Source organism: Panthera onca, chromosome B2 (genome assembly GCF_046562875.1).
Source record: "Panthera onca isolate mPanOnc1 chromosome B2, mPanOnc1 haplotype 2, whole genome shotgun sequence".
NCBI lineage: Eukaryota > Metazoa > Chordata > Mammalia > Carnivora > Felidae > Panthera > Panthera onca.
Genome location: NC_138343.1, coordinates 91715211 through 91738074, shown reverse-complemented (window position 1 = coordinate 91738074; position 22864 = coordinate 91715211). Strand labels below are relative to the sequence as shown.

Below are 22864 nucleotides of genomic sequence, written 5' to 3'. Positions count from 1 at the left end.
GGTTTAGCAACATTCCATCAGTTACTGGTTACTTGTCAATTCTACATCGTAAATTATCAATCTGAGCAGCCAGATGACTACATGGCAACCTCAACAGGATTGTCATTTATTTTGTGTCTGATACATTCCTATATATTGCATGAGTAAGGAGTACAAGATGGATTATAAGGGAAAGTCAAATTCTCAGGCATTCTTGAGGTTAGAGGAAGACTACAGGACACTTGTTTAACCATTCATTTCAGATCCTATCAAGCTTATGCACCTGACTTAAGTGGAACTATATAAAGCCAATTCCTTTCTGCCAAAGGCTCCCATACATGCTGCTTCTAATTCTCTGTTGAGGTGTTAGTTTTCTCTTCACACAAAGTCTTTGCACATATATGTCTAATCTGCTCTTTTCGGGTTGGAAAATGTTCTAAGGGCAAAGATCGTGTGCAAAGGAAAAAAAAAAAAAACATTTAGAGACAAGGAAACTATGTTCTAGTCATACTATCCCCTGACATGAGGACATCAAGGAAATATGTTTAATTCCCTGATTCTTAATCTGTATATTAGGTGGGATTGACTAGATGGTATCAAATCCCATTTACAAATCATGGGGCACCTGGAAGGCTCAGTTGGTTAAGCGTCCGACTTCGGCTCAGGTCATGGTCTCACAGTTCATGAGTTCCAGCCCCACAGCTGGCTCTCATTGCAGAGCCTGCTTCAGATCCTCTGTCTTCTTCTCTCTCTCTCCTCCCCCCTCAAAAATCAATAAATAAACATTTTAAAAAACTATTTACAAATCAAATATTCTTTATTTCTGTGAGTCTAGCAAAACACTTAAGTTGGGTAGGAGATTTGGGATGCTTTCTATATAGCAATATGCATTTTTGTTGCTGATGGCAGAAAGAGAAACTTAGGGACCAAGAAAGGCAGCTTGCTTATATTTTAATTTTCTATTGTGTTTATTCTCAGATGATTGCACATCGCTGCCCATTGCCATGTAACTTGCAGGGCTTTCCTATGGAAGGAGCGTACTTCCTGTTCTTGTCAGGCTTGGTCATGAGAATTTGTTTGGCGTAAGAATTTGAGTAGAAGTGACATATGACAGTTTTGAGGAGAACCTTTAACACTCATTACATGTTTCAGTAGCTTACTTGAACTTTTCCATCTATTCCAAAGCCAGCATGCCTCAATAGTGTTGATCCCATTGAAAACACCTAGCACTAAAGCTCAGCAAACTTGCAGTCTAAATGTAATGAGAGAAAATATATCTTTGTTTGAAAGCCACTGATAATAAAGTCATCAATTCCAGATGATTCAATAAACAATCTCAAAAACCAGACTTCTACATAGCAATATCTCAATACCTTCCATCTCAAAAGTGACTCATGTATGTATCTCAGTTTGCAGACATTTGTAAACCTATGTAATTTAACTTCCCCAGAATATTTGTGTGCATGTATCTGAACATAATAAAGCAATTCATCCTGACACAAGAACATAAAGTAAAATATTATTTGATATTTTAATGCATCAGATGAAAGTAAGATGCATCAGCTGACTGTAATTAAATTTATACTACTTATCTATTTGCATTTGGTGATTATCAAAATACCACATACTAAATTGTTAAAATTGGATGGTTTAAATAAACAAACTCATTTGGCAATCTCTTTACTTCACAAACTCCCTAATAACATCCCCCAAAATTGTAATTAGCATTGTTAGTGCCAATGGTTCATCAGAATTGATTAGTAATAGATTGTAATAAAGGAATAAATGATATGTTGAGTGTTTAATCAATTTCAGAAATCTTTCTATGACTTTAAACCTTACTCAGATACAATATAGAAAGTAACATTGAGTAAATATTAGCTTACTTTACTTTCAAAATCATTAAATCATTTATTTAATGATTTTGAAATCATTTAAAATTCATTTTCAGATATTTTTTTCCGGATTGGTTAGAAAAATATACACTCAAGATACTATATGCAATAAGTGTTAAAAATATAGATATAACCATTTTATTTATTCACCTTATATAAAAAGAATAATAAAAGAAACATTGAAATATTGCTAATTAGGCTGGTTTTAGGATTCCCTCCACAGTGTAGGGCAAGGTAGCCTAGCACCCCCACACTTTGCTGCCTCCAGCCTTAGACTGTCCTGCAAGCTGAGCCCTGGGCCCACCGCTTCTTGCCTCAGCTCCCAGCCTCTAAGTGGTGGCAGGAGACAAAGCTGTAGATAAAACTTGCCTACTGTTCAGTTAATTACACAACCAGCGTATTTCCTAGAGAATATATCCTCGCTGTCTTTTACAACTACTCAGCTAGTGTATGGTAGATGGAACACCGGTGAAATCTGAGTTTATGGGATACAGGTGGACAAGTAGATTATGACCGATTATGTCCCCGATCCTGTCTGCAAAAAGATGAATTCTTAATTTGTTTTTGTGAGTCCTGCATCATTTGAAAATGTTCAAGCAAAGTGGTACCCTGAACTGCGACACCACTGACCCAACACCCCCATCATCCTGGTGGGGACTAAACCTGATCTCAGGGACAACAAAGACATGATTGAGAAACTAAAGGAGAAGAAGCTGATTCCCATCACCTACCTGTAGGAAGTGACCATGGCTAGGGAGATGATGTTGTAAAATACCTGGAGTGCTCAGTTTTCACACCTGTGAGGCCTCAAGATAGGGTTTGGTGAAGCTATTCTGGCAGTTCTTTGCCCCTCTCCTGTCAAGAAAGAGGAAGAGAAAATGCCTACTGTTAGAAATGTCTGGCCCTTCTCCTGCTCTGTCCTCCTTGGAACCTTTTTACACTTTGCTCAAAGACAGTGGAGCTTTCCCACCCAATGCCAAGTTTTTGTTGTAGTTTAGTTTTTCTATAAAATCATTTTGAACCAATCAGTAATTTTTAGGTTTTCTTTAAAGTGTAAGACTTTACACTTTCACATTACATTAAAATTTAGCCCTAAAATGGCAAACTTCCTTAAAGCCTTATTTTTCAAAAGCTCTTATTCTTGCTCAGATTGAGAGCTGACAAAACACCTTGTGAAATAAATTGCATTGTTGTGCTGAGAACACTAAGCACTAAACCATTAAAGACCTCTTTGTCTTTAATATTTTTATTTATTTTTGAGACAGAGAGAGACAGAGCATGAGCACTGGAGGGGCAGAGAGAGAGGGAGACACAGAATCCAAAGCAAGCTCCAGGCTCTGGGCTGTCAGCACAGAACCTGATGCAGGACTCGATCACATGGACTGTGAGATCGTGACCTGAGCTGAAGTCGGACTTTTAACCAACTGAGCCACCCAGGAGCCCCATGACCTCTTTGTCTTTAAGAAGAGACTGCAGAATCTAAAGCTTGGAAATGCAGACACTTCCTAACTAGTTTCTGATAAGAAAGTTTAGAGCCTCCTTCACGAAATGTTACCATTTAATGCACCCATAATTTATCAGACTGTGTCCACTCCCTAACACTTACTGTAGGTCATAATGGAATGAGTGTAATGACTCAACTCTTTAGATCAATCTTTTTGATTTTGCAGTGAGATTTAAAACAAACAAACGAACAAAAACTTTAGTGTATTTGTTTTTGCTGATATTTTGAACAGACCTCACTCCTGCGTCCCTCTGATGAAGTATCTGCTCTAGCCACGCGCACGGGGTGGAGTGGGCTTGGCACCTGATGTGATCAAAGAATAAAGACAATATTTTGACAAAATCTGGAGATTATTTACACTATAATTCATCAAAATGTGTAATAATTAAAATGTGTAAATGTTTCGCCAGTAAAATTTTAAAAGGTTAATCTCTGTCAAATGCAGTAAATGAAAAAAGGTAGGTATTATCATTAAGTGTTTTAAGCTTTCGGTTTTTCAGTAAAGTTGCTAATCAGCTAATCTTAAAATGGAGGTTATCTGGAATTATTTTTGTGGACCCATTGTAATCACAGGGTCCTTAAAAGTAGAAGCAGGAATCCGAAGGGAAAATCAGAAATGGCAGCATGAAGACTGGCACAACATGGCAAAGTTTGATGATGAAAGGAGGGGCCATGTGTCAAGGAAAATGGAACCACTAGGACAAACAAACAAGAGACAAAGAAATGGATACTAGAGTCTCACTCCAGAAAGGAGTGCACCATAACAATGCCTTAATGTTAGCCTGTGAGATCTATATCAGACTTCTGATCTACAGAACTGTAAGATTTGTGGTGTTTTAAGTCACTAAATTTGGTATAACTTATCACAGTGGATATAGAACGTTAATACATCTATCCAATACATCTCATTGCAGTCTTGAGCAGTATGAAATTTTATTATATTCAAATTATATTGAGAATAAAAATAGAAAAAGAAGAAGAAAATGGAAAAAACTAAGAAACAAAATTGAGATTATTTACATCCTATCTGTAAAAGGGGTCTCCCTCTTCACATTGTGTCATAGACTCTAAGTCTATGACATAGACTCTAAGTCTACAGTTCGGCAGTCCATAGTCCAGTTCACCAGTTTACCTAACTTGGCCCTATTCTCCTATGAAAGCAGCTTTCTGCAATGGTACTAAATTGGGGGTGCTTTCACCCGGAATATCTAATCTTGTTATTCCTATGTATTGGGCACTTTTGTGCCATTTCTATTTCAGGCCTTTGCCTCTCTCTCTCTTTTGGGGGGCTCTGTACCCCTTTCCTATTTTGAGGTACCTTTGCACCTCCCTATCCCTGGCACTTTTGTGCCTCCCTATTCTCAGAGTGTCTTTACAACCCCCTATTCTTGGAGTGCCAATCTGTTTTACCCAAACTCGGGTGTGAGCATTTTATGACTGTAATTTCTTTATGCCTTGTTAACCCATTGGTGTAAGCCCAGAGGATTGCTAAACTTATCCACCACAAGATTGTTATAACTAGATATAGTCACCTACATTTTGCAAATTACAATAAATGTAACTGGTATAATTTAAACAACCTTCTAAATTCCAATTCATTCAGTAAACTGCTAGCAAACTACTTTTTTAAAACCCTTTTTATTTTATTATTTCCTTCTTTCTCAGAAATATTTGCTAGCATTACATTAGCTAAGGAATAAAATACCTATGCTTTAATATGGTACTTTATACATCTAACATCTGGAGTTAGCTTTTTAATATCTCTTCTAGTATTCTGACAAGAGAATTTTCTGTTCTGGTTGATCTGGTATACACTTATCAAGGTGTTATTTTTTTGTTTTGTTTTGTTTTGTTTTTTAAACTTTCATATTAGGTTACTTTTTCTAACTTTGTACCTCTATACAAATCTACTACTGTTTATGGAAAATTTTTGAATTTCTGATGGCCATTCATTGACTTATTCAACAAACACATATCCATATAGTAGTATAGATATATGATAGTGTGTATCTATAAATAGTATGTCTATAGTATAGCTCTATATCTGCATATATAGTACAAATACATAGATAGCAGTAACATAAAGAATCATTTGTTGTGAGGAAAAGACAGAGATCAGGAGACTGGTTTTGAGGCTAACCTTTTTCCAAAGAAAGGAAAATGCATAAAGATTCATACTTATTTACTACTGCATTTTTAAGTAGTGATGAATGTACCTAATGTGTTTAGATATCTGCAACATATGTATTATTATATCAAAATACCTATGATTTCTATTGGTGACAAAGCATTAGGTTGTAATCATATTACTGTAAGTTGTAATCATCATAATGGAAAGAGTGCTAAATTTTTGTTAGAGATTGGTGAAAATGAAAACATAATATTTCCCATCCATGTTCAGGGATCCTTCGAGTTAGATCTACAGATCTCAGTTTAAGGACCCTGTGGTCCAGGCCTAGATCCAATGATCCAGGATTAACTTTCCATAAATGCCTTTCCTTAAAGTGCAAGTCATAATTTTGTGATTCGTCAATTCGAGCGCTGTGTCCAGCTCCTTGCTAACAGAGTGGAGCTTGCTTAGGATTCTCTTTTTTCCTTCTCTCTCTGCCCCTCCCCTTCTTGTGCTGTCCCTGTATCTCAAAGTAAATAAACTTAAAAAAAAAAAGACTATGAAGAACAACAGTCATTAAGTATAGATTTATAAGTGATCTAGATAATGCAATCATTCTAGCAGACTTTAGAATAAGTATGGTTAATATGATCAAGGAAATAAAGGACAATATAAAAAATTTTACCAAAGGACTTGAAACTATAAAAGAAGAACCAAATGTATATTTTAGAACTTAGCTACAATAACTGAAATTAAAATCACCAAAGCTCACAGCATCACTTTATTGAAAAGACACTTCTCTCTTCCTATTTTGAGTTTCCAGAGTAATCAAAATCATTGAGCAACTGTCTCTTTTAGCTCTTACTGCTTCTTGTCACTTTTCCCCCAAGATTTCTTTATCTGCTCAGTCTCTAGAGTCTGCACCTCCTAAAACTCCTTCTATTATATGACTTCAGCTGTTACACCACCCAAGATTTCCAAATTAGTGTTCTATGTCATCCTTCACAATTTCTGATCAATTGCCCTTGAATGGGTATAGTATTCACAACAAATTTGACAAGTATTTACTTATCAACACTTTTCTTGACCTTTTAAAAAATTGTTTTTCCAAAAAAGAAACAAGCTCCTTGAATATTGGTGTTCCTTTGAAACCTAAAGTATTCAATGCTGTGATTTTCATATGGCAGACATACAAAATATATTGACAAATACAACTTTTACGAGAATCCTTATTTAGTTTAGTGACACATTATTACAGTTTCAGAACAAATGCAAGCATTCTTAGTATTTATGAAAGTATCAGGCTTTCAAAATTAATCTTTAATAATCTTTTTCATTATGATGACATCATTTAAATTGTTAATGTTTTAGAAATGACTTACTTGGGAAACTAAAATGTCAATTTTAAAGATCCTCTAGGCAAAGCAGATTTTTTTAAATTTATGGTCCTTCATTTTGAAGCTAAATAGATTATTTTTTCTCATGTTATTACATTTCACCATTTTAATTATTGAATGTGTTCAGAGATGAAAATGACTATGAAAAGAAATGCTTGCCTTTTTTTTTTCTTAACAGGCATCACTTACTGATTAGTTTGCTCTAACAGGTACTTTGGGAATGAAACACAGTTATTCTGTGCTTACAGTCTATTTGTCTTCTGAATTACCAGACATAGTCACTAGGCATCCACTTATGCAGCAGAGGAACTAATATTCCTGATGAGGGCAATACATAAGGCAATCTATACTCCTAGTATGGAATGTGTATAAACAAAATGCAAAAACTAATCAAGCTAACTAGAGTATGCAATGATGAAATGAGATGAGGTATATGAGTTCACTTTTTAACTGGGAAAGCAAGGCACAAATGTAAGCTACTAGAAGTATAATTATTCTCATAACTTCTGCTTAATGGTTTGTTGAATTTAAAAACACCTCCAAATTTCATATTAAATGTTATATATTGATAACAATTGTAAAAATATTTCACATGAGTGAAAGCTCAAAGGAAAATGGCAGGCCAGAATGTTTAGCACCTCAAAGACAAAGAATCGTAAAAGGGTAGGGGAAAAATGTGAGAGAAAAAAGAAGGGGGGAAGGGATAAAACAATTCTCACACAGGATAGTATGGCTGAAGTTGAAAAGCAAAGTAGCACAAAAATATTTTATGTAATTATTATTATTATTATTATTATTATATAAAGCCATCAGAGTTGAGCTCTGATGAGCTTAATATGAATAGTTATATTTCGTACAAGTCCCAGTGTACCTCAGCACTCTAATCAACCACATCACATTTCTCTACTGAAAGATGAACAGCATTTTCAGAGCTGTTTAAATGCTGGAAAAGAGTATATACAGTTATACACTGGGAATACCTTATTCAAAATCATGAATTCGAAAGAAATCCTTGGATTATATCTTGAGATCTATGTTTGAGATTACATTATGAGGTAAAATAGGGTCAACTGGCCTGTTTTGAAGAAACAGACCCAAATATATGTGCTTTACTCTTCTTTTCTCCATGTACATTTCCCTGCTTAACTTCCATCAGATTGTGGATTTTTATGTAGGCAGCTGCTCATCAGCAGCTTTTTAAACCACAGGATGATAGGAAGCATATCAGTTTAAAAACATGTCAACACAACTTTAATTTCCTCCACGCTTTATTTACCCTTCCATTCATATTGCTTCATAATATTAAAAATCCCAAAAACCTTGTTTTATAATATGACCCAACTCAAAAGTACACAATGGGAAAATGCATTCTCTGGTTTTAATATCAAGACGTCTCATGTTAGCCCCAATGGTTGTTCGTTGCTTTATAATAGAGATTATGACAATAACAATTTTACTTTTATTTTCTTGGTCTTCAAAGGTTGAATATGAAACATTAATATTTGGGAAAGTCTGTTTTCTTCCTTCACCAAGAAATTCTAAGATTTGTCCATCCAAATGATTTTTGGCCTTTAGTGTAGTGAATATATTTCAACCACTTTAAAAATATTTATTTGGGAGTGGTCTAAGGTAAATACATCCAGTTAAAATGGCTTAACTATTGTATATTACCATTGTCTTCAAACTTGTTCTTTTTATATGCTTTAATTTTGAAGGATTGCTTTTCCCTGCATTTATTGGGGCTTTAGCTTTTTTTACATTAGTGACCTGTGTAAGTGCTAAAGGGAGGCACAGAGACATAATGCCTTTAGGAAAAGAGTCATACATTTGGAGTGAAATGTGTTTGCCTCTTAACTGTGTAACGTTTAGCTTATGAAATATACTTAAATTCTAAAAAATCAATTTCCTTAGTTAAGACATAGCACAGTTTACAGAAAAAATGTAATCATATGCCTTCTTTATAAATCACTAGCTTAATAAGCACATAAGTTTTACACATGAAAGCATTTTTAATTATAAAAGCCTTAAAGTACATAAAATAATACTTTAATAGACTAGGCTGTAGGAAGTATATTTATACATCCAAAGTTTGTGCATTCAAAATAAAAGTGGAGGGGCGCCTGGATGGCGCAGTCGGTTAAGCATCCGACTTCAGCCAGGTCACGATCTCGCGGTCCGTGAGTTCGAGCCCCGCGTCAGGCTCTGGGCTGATGGCTCGGAGCCTGGAGCCTGTTTCCGATTCTGTGTCTCCCTCTCTCTCTGCCCCTCCCCCGTTCATGCTCTGTCTCTCTCTGTCCCAAAAATAAATAAAAAACGTTGAAAAAAAAAATTTTTTTTTCAAAATAAAAGTGGATAATATTGGGCATTAAATGTGAAATGATAAAATAGTTAAGAGTATATAAATTAGTTCATATTGAATTCACTAATTGACAAATAAGCATATTAACTAATTTCCACTGTTTTAGGAATACTAACCACCTTGCCAAGAGCTTTATTTTTAATTTGTAGTTAAAATAATGCAAGTTTGAAAAATTTCATTTGAAATGTGAAGCAAGATACAATTAACAGGGGAAATGCATGTGCAAATTAATGGTTGTTTTCATGAGGGGTTTAATCTTCATGTTCATTGAACAGTAGGTGTTACTATAATGAAATCTTGATCCTAGGTGTATAAAATAAAGAATACATACTGTTTAAACTAAAATATTTTGATTTACTTTTATACTGACTCTCTTCCATGTTATATTTCTGACTTTTGTATGAGAAAGTCAAAAACTCATTTCAGGCTTAAAAGAAATTCAGGTGGCATTAAATAAAATTTCAATACTTTTTAACATGTCTTGTAGGTAGATTTTATTTAAAAGGAAACAAATATTTAGAGAATTAAAGAAATATATTGAGTTTACACACAGATACTGCATCAAAATTAATTCCATAGAGTCACTGAATATTGAAAATACATAGAAAGAAACAATAAAATGAGGTATGTGTAAACATCCCAGGTTAACCTATAGTAGATGCTATTTTTAATAATGTCTCTAAATAAATTTCTCTGCCTGTACCACTTGCTTTCAATCTACAAAATTAAAGACAATTGCATGATTAATTTAAAGGAAAGTAGCATAGTCTGTCAAAATACATTAGAAGATAAAAGCATCTAAAATTGTGGAACAAACTTACTTCTTTCTTAACAACAAAAACAAAAAACATTAATCAGCAATATCAATATTTTAAATGGTAGTTTTTAAATATTTGCTTTTGCTAAAACAGTATGAAGATATACATGTGTTGTTTCTTCAGTAGGAATACTTCCAATAAATTAATTTAGTCTGATTTCCTTATCAACATTTGTAAGGTAATTAATAACCCTTGTTAATAAGGTAAAAGTATAGAAGCTAACACATATTGGTAAATTCATTATTTAAACATAATGGATGACATTTAAAATTATATGGTACAATAAATCACCTGGATATTCTTTTCACTATAAACTAACTTTAAGTAAACAGTTTGAAACACATTTTGATGAGTATTTTATCACATTGCCATCAAAGGAAAAGCTTCTTGGTGTCAAAACCGCTGTTTCATGTCTATGTAGGTTATTTGTGTCTGAGCAAACTCATTTATGAGTTTCGGGCAACTTTGTAGGTGAAAAACTGTTTTATGCCATGAAATTATGACTGATTTCAATATTATTTTTGTTCTGTTTTGGGCATATATACAAACTATCTGCTTTAGTTTTTTAAAATTAAACCAGCTTTTAGGTATATTATTAAAATATTTAGATTTAGATCAGAACTTTATTTTAAACTTTGAATATTCACTTTATTATATAAAATGTTTTATATTATGTTTGCCTGCCCAAGGCCACCTGTACCGAACTGAATAGATGTGAATAAGATGCACAAATTGTATTATTGATCAGAGAAGAATGGAATGTGATGGACCTTCATGATGGGAATTATCAGAAGAACCCACTCTGTGACAGGGCAGGATATTTTTATCAGTCTTCACTGTGGTCTGTAAACTTACAGGCGAGCATATGAAAAAGCATATGCTTTCTCCTTGGAGGAAGCAGGGCACATAGACAGTTTGTAAAAACCTCACAGTTGGTTTCAATATTTCTACACAATGAGCCATTGACCTAGAACACTAGTTTTCAAAATACTAGTTTTAACACTACTTAGTAGTAAAATCAGATCCATTTGGAGGACATGGTAAAACAGAGAGTTGTGGCCCAACCCCAAGATTCTGCTTTGGTAATTCTGTGGTGGAGTCTCAGAATTCACAATTCTAGTAAGTTCCCAGGTTTTGTTGATGTGGCTGGTCCAGGGCCCATGCTTTTGAGAGCCACTGCCTGAGAAGGTACTGTCTTTCTAAGGCACAGCCATCCTTGTGACACAGAGTCAGGGGTGGGGGATGTTTTTGTTTTTTGTTTTTGTTTTTTCCATTGATGATTCTACTCTCAATGATGTTTTTGTTTTTTGTTTTTGTTTTTCGTTTTTTTTCCATTGATGATTCTACTCTCAATGATGATTCTACTCTCTGGATCTTCAACTGATATTAGATACCTAGGTCTGACTTTTTCTATACCAGAAAGATAAAGGGCTGACAATTTTTATATTTTTCTACTATATCTATCATATAGTAGACATGAGGATACTAAAGTGGGTTAGCTGGGGTCTTCTAACCTAGTATAACCTAGAGTAACCTAGTGGAGTTGTAAAGAGATAATACATGATAAAAATGTTAAGTCCGTGGTAAGAAATGTTCAAGGAATATAGAACGTAGAGGAAAGGCAACTAATGCAACAGGGGAAATTGAGTCAAAAAAGGCGTTGTGAAGTTGCATCTTAAAAGATGAATGGCAGTTGCCCAGTGAAATATTTTTAGCAATGGAATACTCTGTGATGTAACCTAGCCCACTTTTTCTGATATGTGTGAAACAAGTAGGATGAAAAGAAATTTTCTTTAGAATCTCCCCACAAAATGATTGACTCTGGGCTATGCCTTGTTCTTTGCTTCCTCTTTATTATCTTGCCCCAGTTGGAATATGTTTTTTGTTTGTTTTTGTTTGCTGTGTTTGTTTTTTTAAGTTGAATTGGAGTTGTATTTGTATTCCCAAACAAATTCTAACTTCATTAAAAAAAAGTATAAGATTTCTTGACTCACACTTGGAAAAATTACATCTTTAAAAGTTCCAAATAAATTTGTAGGTGTTATTTTTCAATCATAGAAAGAAATAAAAATATAAACACAAACAGGTTCACTCATATCTCCTACCCAAGGAATAATGGATCACAGGAAGGATACAGACATGAATCTGGTTTCTTGTTGCCCTGTGCTTGTGCACTATAGGAGTTAATATGACAGCAAGACTGGCTCTGTCTTTTGTAGAGAAAAATCTTAGCCATTCTACAAGAGTACTTATTGACACTTCTGTCTCTTCCACCACATTCTCCTTAGGAATTTCATGGGATTTTTTGTGTAGGAGAAAATAAAACATAAATGTTTGCTAACTAGAGATAATTCTAGCAAGATATTTACTGGAGTCATGCTGGTTTTAGCCAAATCAATTTGAGTTTAAAGCAATTGTTCTTATATATTTCATTACACATAGAAGCAAAGATTACAGAAAAAAAAAAAGCATTCCAAGCAGAGGAACTATCATGTGTAATAGTGCTATACACTATTATCTATATTATCTATATTATAGTGCTATACACTATATTATCTATACACTATAGAAGCAAGGCTATAGTGAAATAGAACAAATCATACTGAGGCCTATGTATCATCAATTGAGACATTGATGAATTCCTCCTATTTGTGTTCATGGTGTGTGTGTGTGTGTGTGTGATAATTCCATATAATGCAGCACTACATAGTTATTAGAGATACTAAATTTGAATAAGAAAAGTAAATCCTGTGTTAAGATAAATGAACACTTAGGTTGTAAAATTGTATATATTATCTTCACTACATTTCCACTCATTTGTTCATAAAATATTAATTAAGAACGCTATCATGTGTCAGGCACTGTTTCATAACACTGAGGATACAGTGTCAAATAACACAATTTCTTTCCCTTACCTAGATTATATTCTGTATCAAAGAGATGGCAACTAATTTGGAAAAGAAGAGGAAACAGATAGCAAAAAGCGTCATGAAGAGAAATAATATAAAGCCAAATGATCGCAAGTGTAGGTGTTTGGATAGGAAGATCAGGAAAGGGGTAACTCAGGAAGTGAATGTATTATTTATCTATTACTGAGTAACAAATAACCTAAAATGTAGTGCCTTAAAACAATAAGCATTTATTTTCTTAGTTTCTATTGTTTAGAATTTGGGCATTGTTTAGTTGGTTGCTTCTGGCTCAGAGTTTCTTCACAGATTATAGGGCACATTTCAGCTAGGACCCTGGCCTCATCTGAAGGCCAACAGCAGAACATCACTCCAGGATTACTTACATGCTTGTCAGCAAAGCACAATGTGTCATTATGTGGGATTGTACACATGGCTGTCTCACAATATGGCAGGTGGCTTCCTGTAGGGCAAGAGTTCCAATAGAGAGTGTGTGCTTAAGTTGAAAGCCACAGTCTTTGTAACCTAATTTCTTTTTTATAACCTAATTTCAAAAGTGACGTCCCATATAATTTTTGCCATATGCCTATTCATTCTAAGCAAATCAGTATGTCCAGATGGACTCAAAGGAGTAGAATTATACAGTGGCATGAATATCAGGACGTAAATATCACTGAGGGTCACTTCAGAGCCTGCCTAACACAGTAGCGTATAAACTGAGGTCTTATTGCCAAAACAGAAATGAGCCATGACAAAACCAGGGACAAAAATTCTTGAAGTAAGGCAATGACATCATGCATTTTGTAATATCATTTTAACACAATTGTATTTATAGACCCAGAAAACATACACACACAAATATTTTTACCTGTGGCCCTGCCACCCTGGGGTGGCCCGCCTCAAGGTCTAATATGTCTTATTATTCCATTCACCTTCCTCCCTGGCAGTCCCCCCTGACATAGCCTCTTTCTGTTCAAGTCACCACAACTTCCCAGGTTACCTTTTAAGTCAATCTGAGCTGTACTACTCTCCTTGCAGTCCATTTGGCATCTTTGCCTTTCTAAACTCTGAAAATGCCGGCTGCACTCCAAAACCACATTTTGCACTCTTCTCTGTTAGCACTGTGTGTGGTCCTACAAGTGTTTGCAGCTGAGTGATATCTGGTGCATCAGCTGTCTCTATGAATCATTCTCTTAAAATATCCCTTATTTGGAACACAGGGAGAGAAGAGGAAGTACCACAGTGTTGCCTATGGAGAGGGACATCAACGTTTCTTAAAGAACCAAATTATTTTAATTTTTTTGTATTTATATACATAGATGAATGGTGAATGATAGATCAGGAGAGCAAAATCAGTTTTCCTAATTCAGAGCATATCCTATAGATGTATATTACATCTCTATTTGGAAGGCGGAGGTACTAAAACACTAAGACAAAAATATTCCCACGGAACCTCCTGTTACAGTATCATAAATAAAACCTTGATGAGAAACTTTGGTATAGGTGAATGATAGATGGATGGCCAGATATATAGAAGGATACATAGATACACAGATAGATAGATTAGATGATCTAGAGATTTATTTTCCATATTTAAGGTTATTTAAAGAGAATTGCCTGTGTAAAGAATTACTGGATAATACATATGAAACATTTTAATTCTCTTCATAAAAATATTTTTTAGAAGAAGCACTGGAAGATTATCTCATGAATAACACAACTAAAAAATAAAAACAGAGAATAGGAGAGAAATAATGAAATCCAGGGTGGTGTAGTGTCAATATTCCTAAGACGATAAAAAAGTTCAATAGGGCATGAGATAGGAAAGTATAATTCAGCTTAAGATACCATTTTTAAAGATCATAAAATTGGAATATAATATGTAAGAGCAACCCTCATACATTTCAAGGATGAACTTCCTTCAGCATTGAGTGAGAGAGCCAATACTTGGATCATAAATTTCTCTTCAAATGTCCTCTTGGAACATTCTCTTCAGCATTACAGTTTGTCCTATTTCTTCTCATTATGATGCAGTCACTGTTCATGTTGTTGCTGGTCACTGCTTAGAATGATAAACTTTGCCCTTCAGAGGATTTAACTCCTCTCCACAAGTGTCTGAGTGAGTTGGGTGAAAGGCAGCTTTCCTTTTCTGTCCTTTTTCAGACATTCTCAATCTTCTGTTTACTTTTCCAAATAATTTTATTTTTCCTCAGTCAAGATTCCATATGCACATCAGTCATTTTTTTTCTTTACATTCCATGTTTTTGTCCACAGAAGTATTACTAAGACATAAACAAAAAATAATAGATTTCCTAAAACCTTATTTCATCTCACCGGTGTAGGCAACAATGTTGAATTTATCGTTGTATACTAAGTGTTCCTGCAAATTTAAAAACCATAACAAAGCAATTTCTCATAACTGGGAAAGTAAGCATGATTTATGATCATACATTTAAATATGAAATCCTTATATCTGAATGAAAACAATTTTGAAAGATTCAAAAAATTTTCTGAGAAGACTAACAAGTTTACATGAAGTTGTACATAATGAGAAGAAACATGTTCTCTAAAAGAAAAAAAAATGTTTAAGTATGATCAGTAAGAACAACTAATGTTTCAGGAAAAAGAAAGCCTTTAAGTTTTTTTCTCTACACATTTAAAAAAAAGAAAGAAGAAACTGGGATCTGGATATTGCACATTAATAAAATGAACATGTAGAATACTCCTGATATAAAGCTTTGGTTATTTAGCTAAAAAAAAATTGTGAAACTTCTAAACATTTCATAAAGCTTTTAATTATATAATGTTAAAAGTATAAAGTACAAAAGACATATGATTCTGTATTGCCTATAAGAAACTAAATTGGTTGAAATTTCTAAAAAAGGAAATTAACATGGGAATACCATCTGGCTGGGAAATGTACTTCCTGTTATATGAATTCTAGAAAAATTAGAAAAGCTGACACTAAAATATGCGTAATGCAATATTGTTTTGAACACTATCATTATAAATGATAGTTAACATTTTTTTGCCCGTTTTTTGTTTTTTGTTTTTGTTTTTGTTTTTTGCATAGCAGGAACCAGGGTAAGTGTTTTATATGTAAGTCTTGGGAATTAGAAGATCTTAGATTCAAACGTCAGGTGTGCCACTCATTATATGATCTGAGGCAATAACTTAGTCCTCGTGAAATTCATCTGTAATGTGTGATAATAATAGCAAATAGCAAGAAGTGTGGTATATAAGTTAAATGACACAACACACATGGAAATCGCTGGTAAAAAATTTTTCTCTTTAATTGGCATTTCTAATCTGCAGGAATATGATGAAGCCTGGTTAATTTTTAAAACTCAATAGTTTCAATATTTATACTTATTTTACAATTTGCTGCTACACTAAATGTTAAAACTAAAACAAGTTTCAAAAAAAATTGCTAAAGGTTACTCAAAGGGAAATTATATAAGCAAGGATATTAGTTTATAACTATGCTACATGTATTAAGTCAACACTGAATGCCTGTCTAAAGAGAAAAAAAATATAGCCCAATCTCAAAAAATGTCTCCTATGATTAGGAGTGTTCAAGACAGTGACAAAACACTTCAAAAAAAAAACCAAAAAACAGCAAAGGGATGCTGTCTGCAATTATGAGTCTTTTGTTCTTTTTTCTTCTCTCTCAGAAGATTAGGCACTGGGAAGATGAAACTCCATAATACAGGAAAATGTAATTGAGACAGCAGGTTTAGAAAAAAATATATAGAAATAAGAAAAAATGATTTAGGCTGAATATAACTCTCTCTCTTGAGTAAGGTAGTTCAAGAACAGAGAGTTCCTGTGTGGAAACTCTCAACAGAGAGAATAAAGGGAGAAACCCTCTTTTAATTCATACAAACGAGAAAAATACAAGGAAGCAATTTTAATGGCAGTAGCAGATATTATTTATTTCAGTTATTGGTATAAAAATCATCCCAAAATGAATGCATAAAACAACCACCATTTTATTGTTAGGGCAGGAATTCTGCTAGGGCATACCTGGGAAGACTTCTCCTTGTCTCATACCTGGGATCTCAGTTAGAGAGACTCAAATAGCTGTGGGTGACTTGTACAACAGAAGGCAAGAGTTATCTTCATACTCCGTTTACATTTCTGTCATTTAGGCTGAGATGATTTACAGATCGCAGTCAACTAGGAATGGTGACCTACCTGTGGTTCCTCCATGTGACTTAAGCTTCCTCACAGCATGGTGACCACTGAGAGGTTGGACTTTTTACATAGTAGCTGAGGGCTACCGTGAGTGGGTATTCATGCAAGCACGGCAAAGACTAAAGGTTCAGGTAAGGGGACAGAAAAGTCACCCCTTCTTGGAAGGAGACTAAAAGATATAGTCATGTTTTTAAAACATCATATCGCTATGTGCCACATTCCCTCAGACTACCTCTGATTTCAGATTTATGTGCAAAAGTCATAGTCCCTGTGTTGTGGCTTCCCAACGGTATCCTCAGGTTTGGTGATTTGCTAGAAGAACTCACCGAACTCAGAAACACTATAATATTCATGGTCATGGCTTATTACAGTGAAAGGATACAGGTTCAAATAAGCAAATGCAAAATATGCATGTGGCAGAGTTCAGGAGGAAGCAGGCATGAGCATCCAATTGTCTGCTCTCAGTGGAGTTGAACAGACAGCCCTTAATTTCTCCAGAAATTAAGTGTGATAACACTTATGGAGTACCGCCAATTAGGGAAACTCATCTGAGCTTTGGTGTCCAAGGTTTTATTGGGGGTCAATTACATAGGCATAGAAAACCTGAATGACTGACCTTAACCAGTGTCCAGCCTCAGCCTGCCCAAATGTCAAACGGATACATTGTGTCCTAGGGCCCCAGAAGAAAAAACAAACAAACAAAAACAAAAACAGAAATTCACCATAAATTGCATTGTTAGCATAAACTATCTGCATGGTTCAAGGGCTCAGTACAATACTAGTCAGGCACGATGTTCGAAGGGCTTATCGGTTTTCTCTCAACTGCTGGTAAAGATTCTTTAAATCATTTCTTTAAAATGAGCCATGTTCAAACAGCCCAGACTGTTGAACAGCCCATTACCGCACAGTAGCTGTATCCTTTTGTGTTTGTGTGTTACTGCTTTTGAGTTTGTAATATGGATTTTTAAATTATCACAGTCTACTCTAGGGTAATATTATACTTTTTTACATGTATATCAGCAAAATACAAAAACATAAAACATTCTATTCAAAACGAAGCGATTGACAAAATCTACCTGACAATATTAAATATGGGTAAAGATGAAATAGACGGGTGAGAATATAACATAAGAGTGTAGGGACACTTGGGTGGCTCAGTCAGTTAAGTGTCTGACTCTTGATTCAGGTTCAGGTCATGGGATTGAGCCCCACACTGGGCTCCACACTGAGCATGGGGGCTGCTTAAGACTCACTCATTCTCTCTCCCTAAGCCTCTCTCCACTGCTCATGTTCTCTCTTGCTCTCCAAAATAAAATTTAAAAAAATAGTGTAAACTGGTACAACTGCCATGGGCAATAATTTGTTATTATTTTATAAGGAAACATAAGCATAATTTATGACTGGGTATTCCCCTATTATAGATATATCGCAGATGAACATATACAGATACATACGCTATATGCTTATGATAGCGTTGTTCATAGCCTCAAAGTTCTCTTTCAAAAATATAACGGATAGGGGTTTCTGTGAGTTACATACACATTTGAATGTGCAGGAACAGGGAATAATGTACCAATGAGTCCTTATTTAGGAATCTAACCTAGTGCCTACAGTTTGGAATCTATTGCCCATTCTCTAGGAAAAGGGACTCCAGGCACTAGTAACTGATTATGGGATCTGGGGCATGTAAATTAAAGGGGAGCCTGGGATATTTCTTACTTGAGAGCAAGTAACAGAGCAGAGTAGGGAGGACATATACAAAGGACACAGGATCAAGTTGGAAGGAGTTCATTCATGCAAAATATGGGACAATTTGAACATTGAGAAGAGTAATGTTTTCAACAAACTGTCACATAGGAATACATGTAAAAGACACAGTGAGTCCATATTGATATACAGAAAGGGAAAAAGGACAGAAAAAAAAACTTCCCTGATAGCATTTGTAGTGATTATTATATCATCTCCTTACTCTGAAAATTGTTATTTAAAAGAAACAAGTCAAACTCTAATTCTCATCCTCAGTTGATGAGAACAGTTCTTCTAATGGAAGAATGCCAACTAAGTAAGATAGAAAGAGTAACAGAATTTTTTTTTTTAAAAAAGCAAACATTTGTAGCCCCTGGTAAGTAATTGATTCAGGTGATGATCATCAATAAATGTTGAAAACATTAGATATTCACATAGTGCTAAAATAAAACCTTATACAGTTTTTGCTATTCACAAATTGGAATAGACAGCAGTGTAGCATTATTAATACAGGTTCTGCCGGCCTGATGTGTTTCGTGATGGCAGGACACCTGTGAAGAGTCCACACCAGATGAAGTTTCACCTGAACCTAATCAGTTCTTCAAATCTACCTTCCAGTTTTTCGGAAATTCAAGGGATGGAGAAATCAGTTTAGTCCAAGTGCACAATCAGACAAATCCAGACTACGTAACATTCTACAAGACAACAACCCTTGTTTCTTCAAAATGAAATGCCATGAGGAAAATGTAACCGGGTGGTCTCTTTCTTGATTAAAGAAAGCTAAAAAGATATACAGTATACAATGTGTGTAGGTTGAAAAAAGCTTTTAAAAACAGATTTCTGGGGTGTCTGGGTGACTCAGTCAGTTAACCATCCAACGATTTCGGCTCAGGTCATGAACTCACTGTTTATGGAATCTAGCCCTACATTGGGCTCTGTGCTGACCGTGCGGAACCTGCTTGAGATTCTCTCTCCCATTTTCTCTGCCTTTCCCTCACTACCACTCTCTCTCTAAGAAATAAATAACTAAAATAACTAACCAACCAAATAAATAAATAAATAAATAAATAAAAATAAAAGTTTAAAATACAGTTTGTAATTATGAAGAAATTTAAATATATTTATTTTAAAACATTGAAAATAAAATGTGCCTGCCTCTAGCTTCTCTCAGTCTCCATACATTCTTCACATTGCTGTCAGAATTAACTTACCAAAACACAGGTCTGATTAAGCTATTTATTCCTCAAGGCTTAATTTAAATAGCACCTCTTCTGAGAAGTACTACCTAACTCCTCAGAAATAATCCATTGCTTTGTTGTTAGTTAGTTTGTTTTTGTTTTGTTTTAATATCCCCCAACTACACAGTTGATACTCTTAGTCTAGTTTTATCCTCAATTTAAAAATTTTTCTTTTCCAACTCTAATTAATGTCTTTTGGTATACAAATGAATGCCTGAGATTTTGTCTGCTAAAACTCAAAACTTAATTTTATAATATCCAAGGTTATGAAGTTATAAATAGTAAAAATTATGACATTAATATTAATATGTAGGTGTTCAGTGTTTTGAACAAACATTTCATACTTTATATATTAAAAATAATAAGCACATTTTAATAAGCACATCTAAAATATTTATTCTTAGACACTTCAGCATTTTATTTTTAAGCATGAAATCAAATAAAAATACAACTTAATTAAAAATCATTGGGGCACCTGGTGGCTCAGTTGGCTAAGCATCTCTGACTCTTGATTGCTGCTCAGGTAATGATCTCATGGTTTGTGAGATCAAGCCCAAATCGGGCTCTGCTCTGACAGCATGAAACCTGTTTGGGATTCTCTCTCTCTTTACTCCTCCCCCACTCACACTCTCTCTGTTTCTCTCAAAATAAATAAACTTAAAAAAAATCATCATAAGGGGCACCTGGGTGGCTCAGTTGGGTAAACATCCAACTTTGACTCAGGTCATGATTTCATGGTTCATGAGTTCGAGCGTCACACAGTGCTCTGTGCTGACAGCTGGGAGCCTGGAACCTGCTTTGGATTCTGTGTCTCCCTTTCTCTCTGCCCTTCCCCCACTATCTCTCTCTTTCTCTCAAAAATAAATAAACATTAAACAATCATTATAATTAGCCATTGTGTAAAATGTGAAACATAAATTTCATAATTTATATTTAAAAATAATCATTGCCTAGAAGTCACATATATTACTTTAAAATCAGAAATATCTACATCAAAGTTACTATTAAACAACATGATACAGCCTAGTACATACATTTTGACAAAAACTATGAAAATTGATACTAAGGGTCACCTGGGTGTCTCAGTCGGTTAAATGCCTGACTCTTGATTTTGGCTTTGGTCATGATCTTAAAGTTTGTGAAGTTGAGCCCTGGGATTCTCTCTCTCTCCCTCTCCCATGTACATTTACTCTTTCTCTCTCAAAATAAATAAATAAATTTTTTAAAAAAGTAAATTTATATTTAGAGAAGTTTAACCTTTAAAAAAATATTTTTTAATGTTGATTTATTTTTGAGAGACAGAGAGACAGAATATGAGCTGGAGAGGGGCAGAGAGAGAGGGAGACACAGAATCCCAAGAAGGCTTCAGGCTCTGGACTGTCAGCACAGAGCGCAATGTGGGGCTCAAACTCATGAACCACGAGATCATGATCTGAGCCGAATTGGATGTTTAACTGACTGAAACACCCAGGCACCTCTAAGCTTTTTTATTTCAAAATGCCTTTGTAATAATACAGAAATTTTATGCTAAAATCATAAAGATTTTAAAAGACCTTTTTGGCATTGTTTTCTTCCTAAGCTGTTTTTAAAATAATGTATAATAGATGTGAGATAAAATCCCTCAATAATAGAAGAAATTTTGGACATCTAAGCTACTGTAATATTATTTCTATATCTGGATCATTGATTCCATTTCTGTTGGTTTCTTAGGTTGTTACTATTAGTGACATTTTAATACCATCCTTTGTTGAGAGAAAATTCAGGTAATGAGAGTTTTGCATTTAATTAGCTCTCATGGATTTTATAGTCTGGATGACAAATCAATTCCCTTAATACACAAAACTAAATGAAAAACAAACACTACCTCATTTAGGCTATTGATTTCCCCCATGTTTGTGCTGTCTCACTTTTATTTATTTATTTTTTATATTTTTCTTGTCATGCTTGAATTGAAGCCTGAGCTTCTTGCCACAGTTGCTACCATTTGAGTTGTCCTAAAAGTGATATAAAGTATGCTCCTCTTGCTGACCTTCCTGGCCTTAGCTTAGCATTAGATAACTTATTCCCTCTCTTATACCAATGGCAGTACTACTCTCTTCATGAAAAGCTACTACATCCATATGTATTAGATAAGGCATAAAGCATTGGCTGCTATGTAATGCTTTTCTAGCACATAGAGCTTGCTTACTGCTTATATCTCAGCTCAGGGGACAAACAAAAGGCTTGAGAAGTCTTCCATTTGTTCTGAGGTCTTAGTTTATTCTGCCAAGTAGAACTACAAACAGCCTTCTATTTATATATAGTTTTTGATGATGAGTCTACAAAGGAAGTAATTTAAATGGCTTCCTTCTTGATATATTTCTCCTTACTCAAAAGAAATACACTTAAAAATAAATGGTGTAATTAAACGAAACACTAAAATACACTCACAGACTCTAGCCTCTGCTTGAATCCTCTGTCAGGATTCAAGGGTGGTGCCACAAAAATAAATATTATTTTCTAAATAGATACTGAAACGAGAAGGCAGTTGTCTTTTTTCTTTTGTCAAATTGTGTTATCCACCACTGAGAAATAGCACAGCGATTCTAAAACAATCCCCTTGTTGTCAACCGCAATAATGACAGTAAAATGTGACAACCTTTTCTATAATCCCATACATTTACCAACATATCCTGTGATATTCATGCACATTTAATTGTATATTTATATTTGAGA

At 34.5% G+C, this 22864-nt stretch overlaps 1 pseudogene; it reads left to right on the top strand.

Annotated features, from left to right (window-relative positions):
• The window catches only part of LOC132667988 (ras-related C3 botulinum toxin substrate 1-like), a 29531-nt pseudogene extending 9891 nt beyond the window's left edge, over positions 1–19640 (top strand).
• The last annotated feature ends 3224 nt before the right edge of the window (positions 19641–22864 follow it).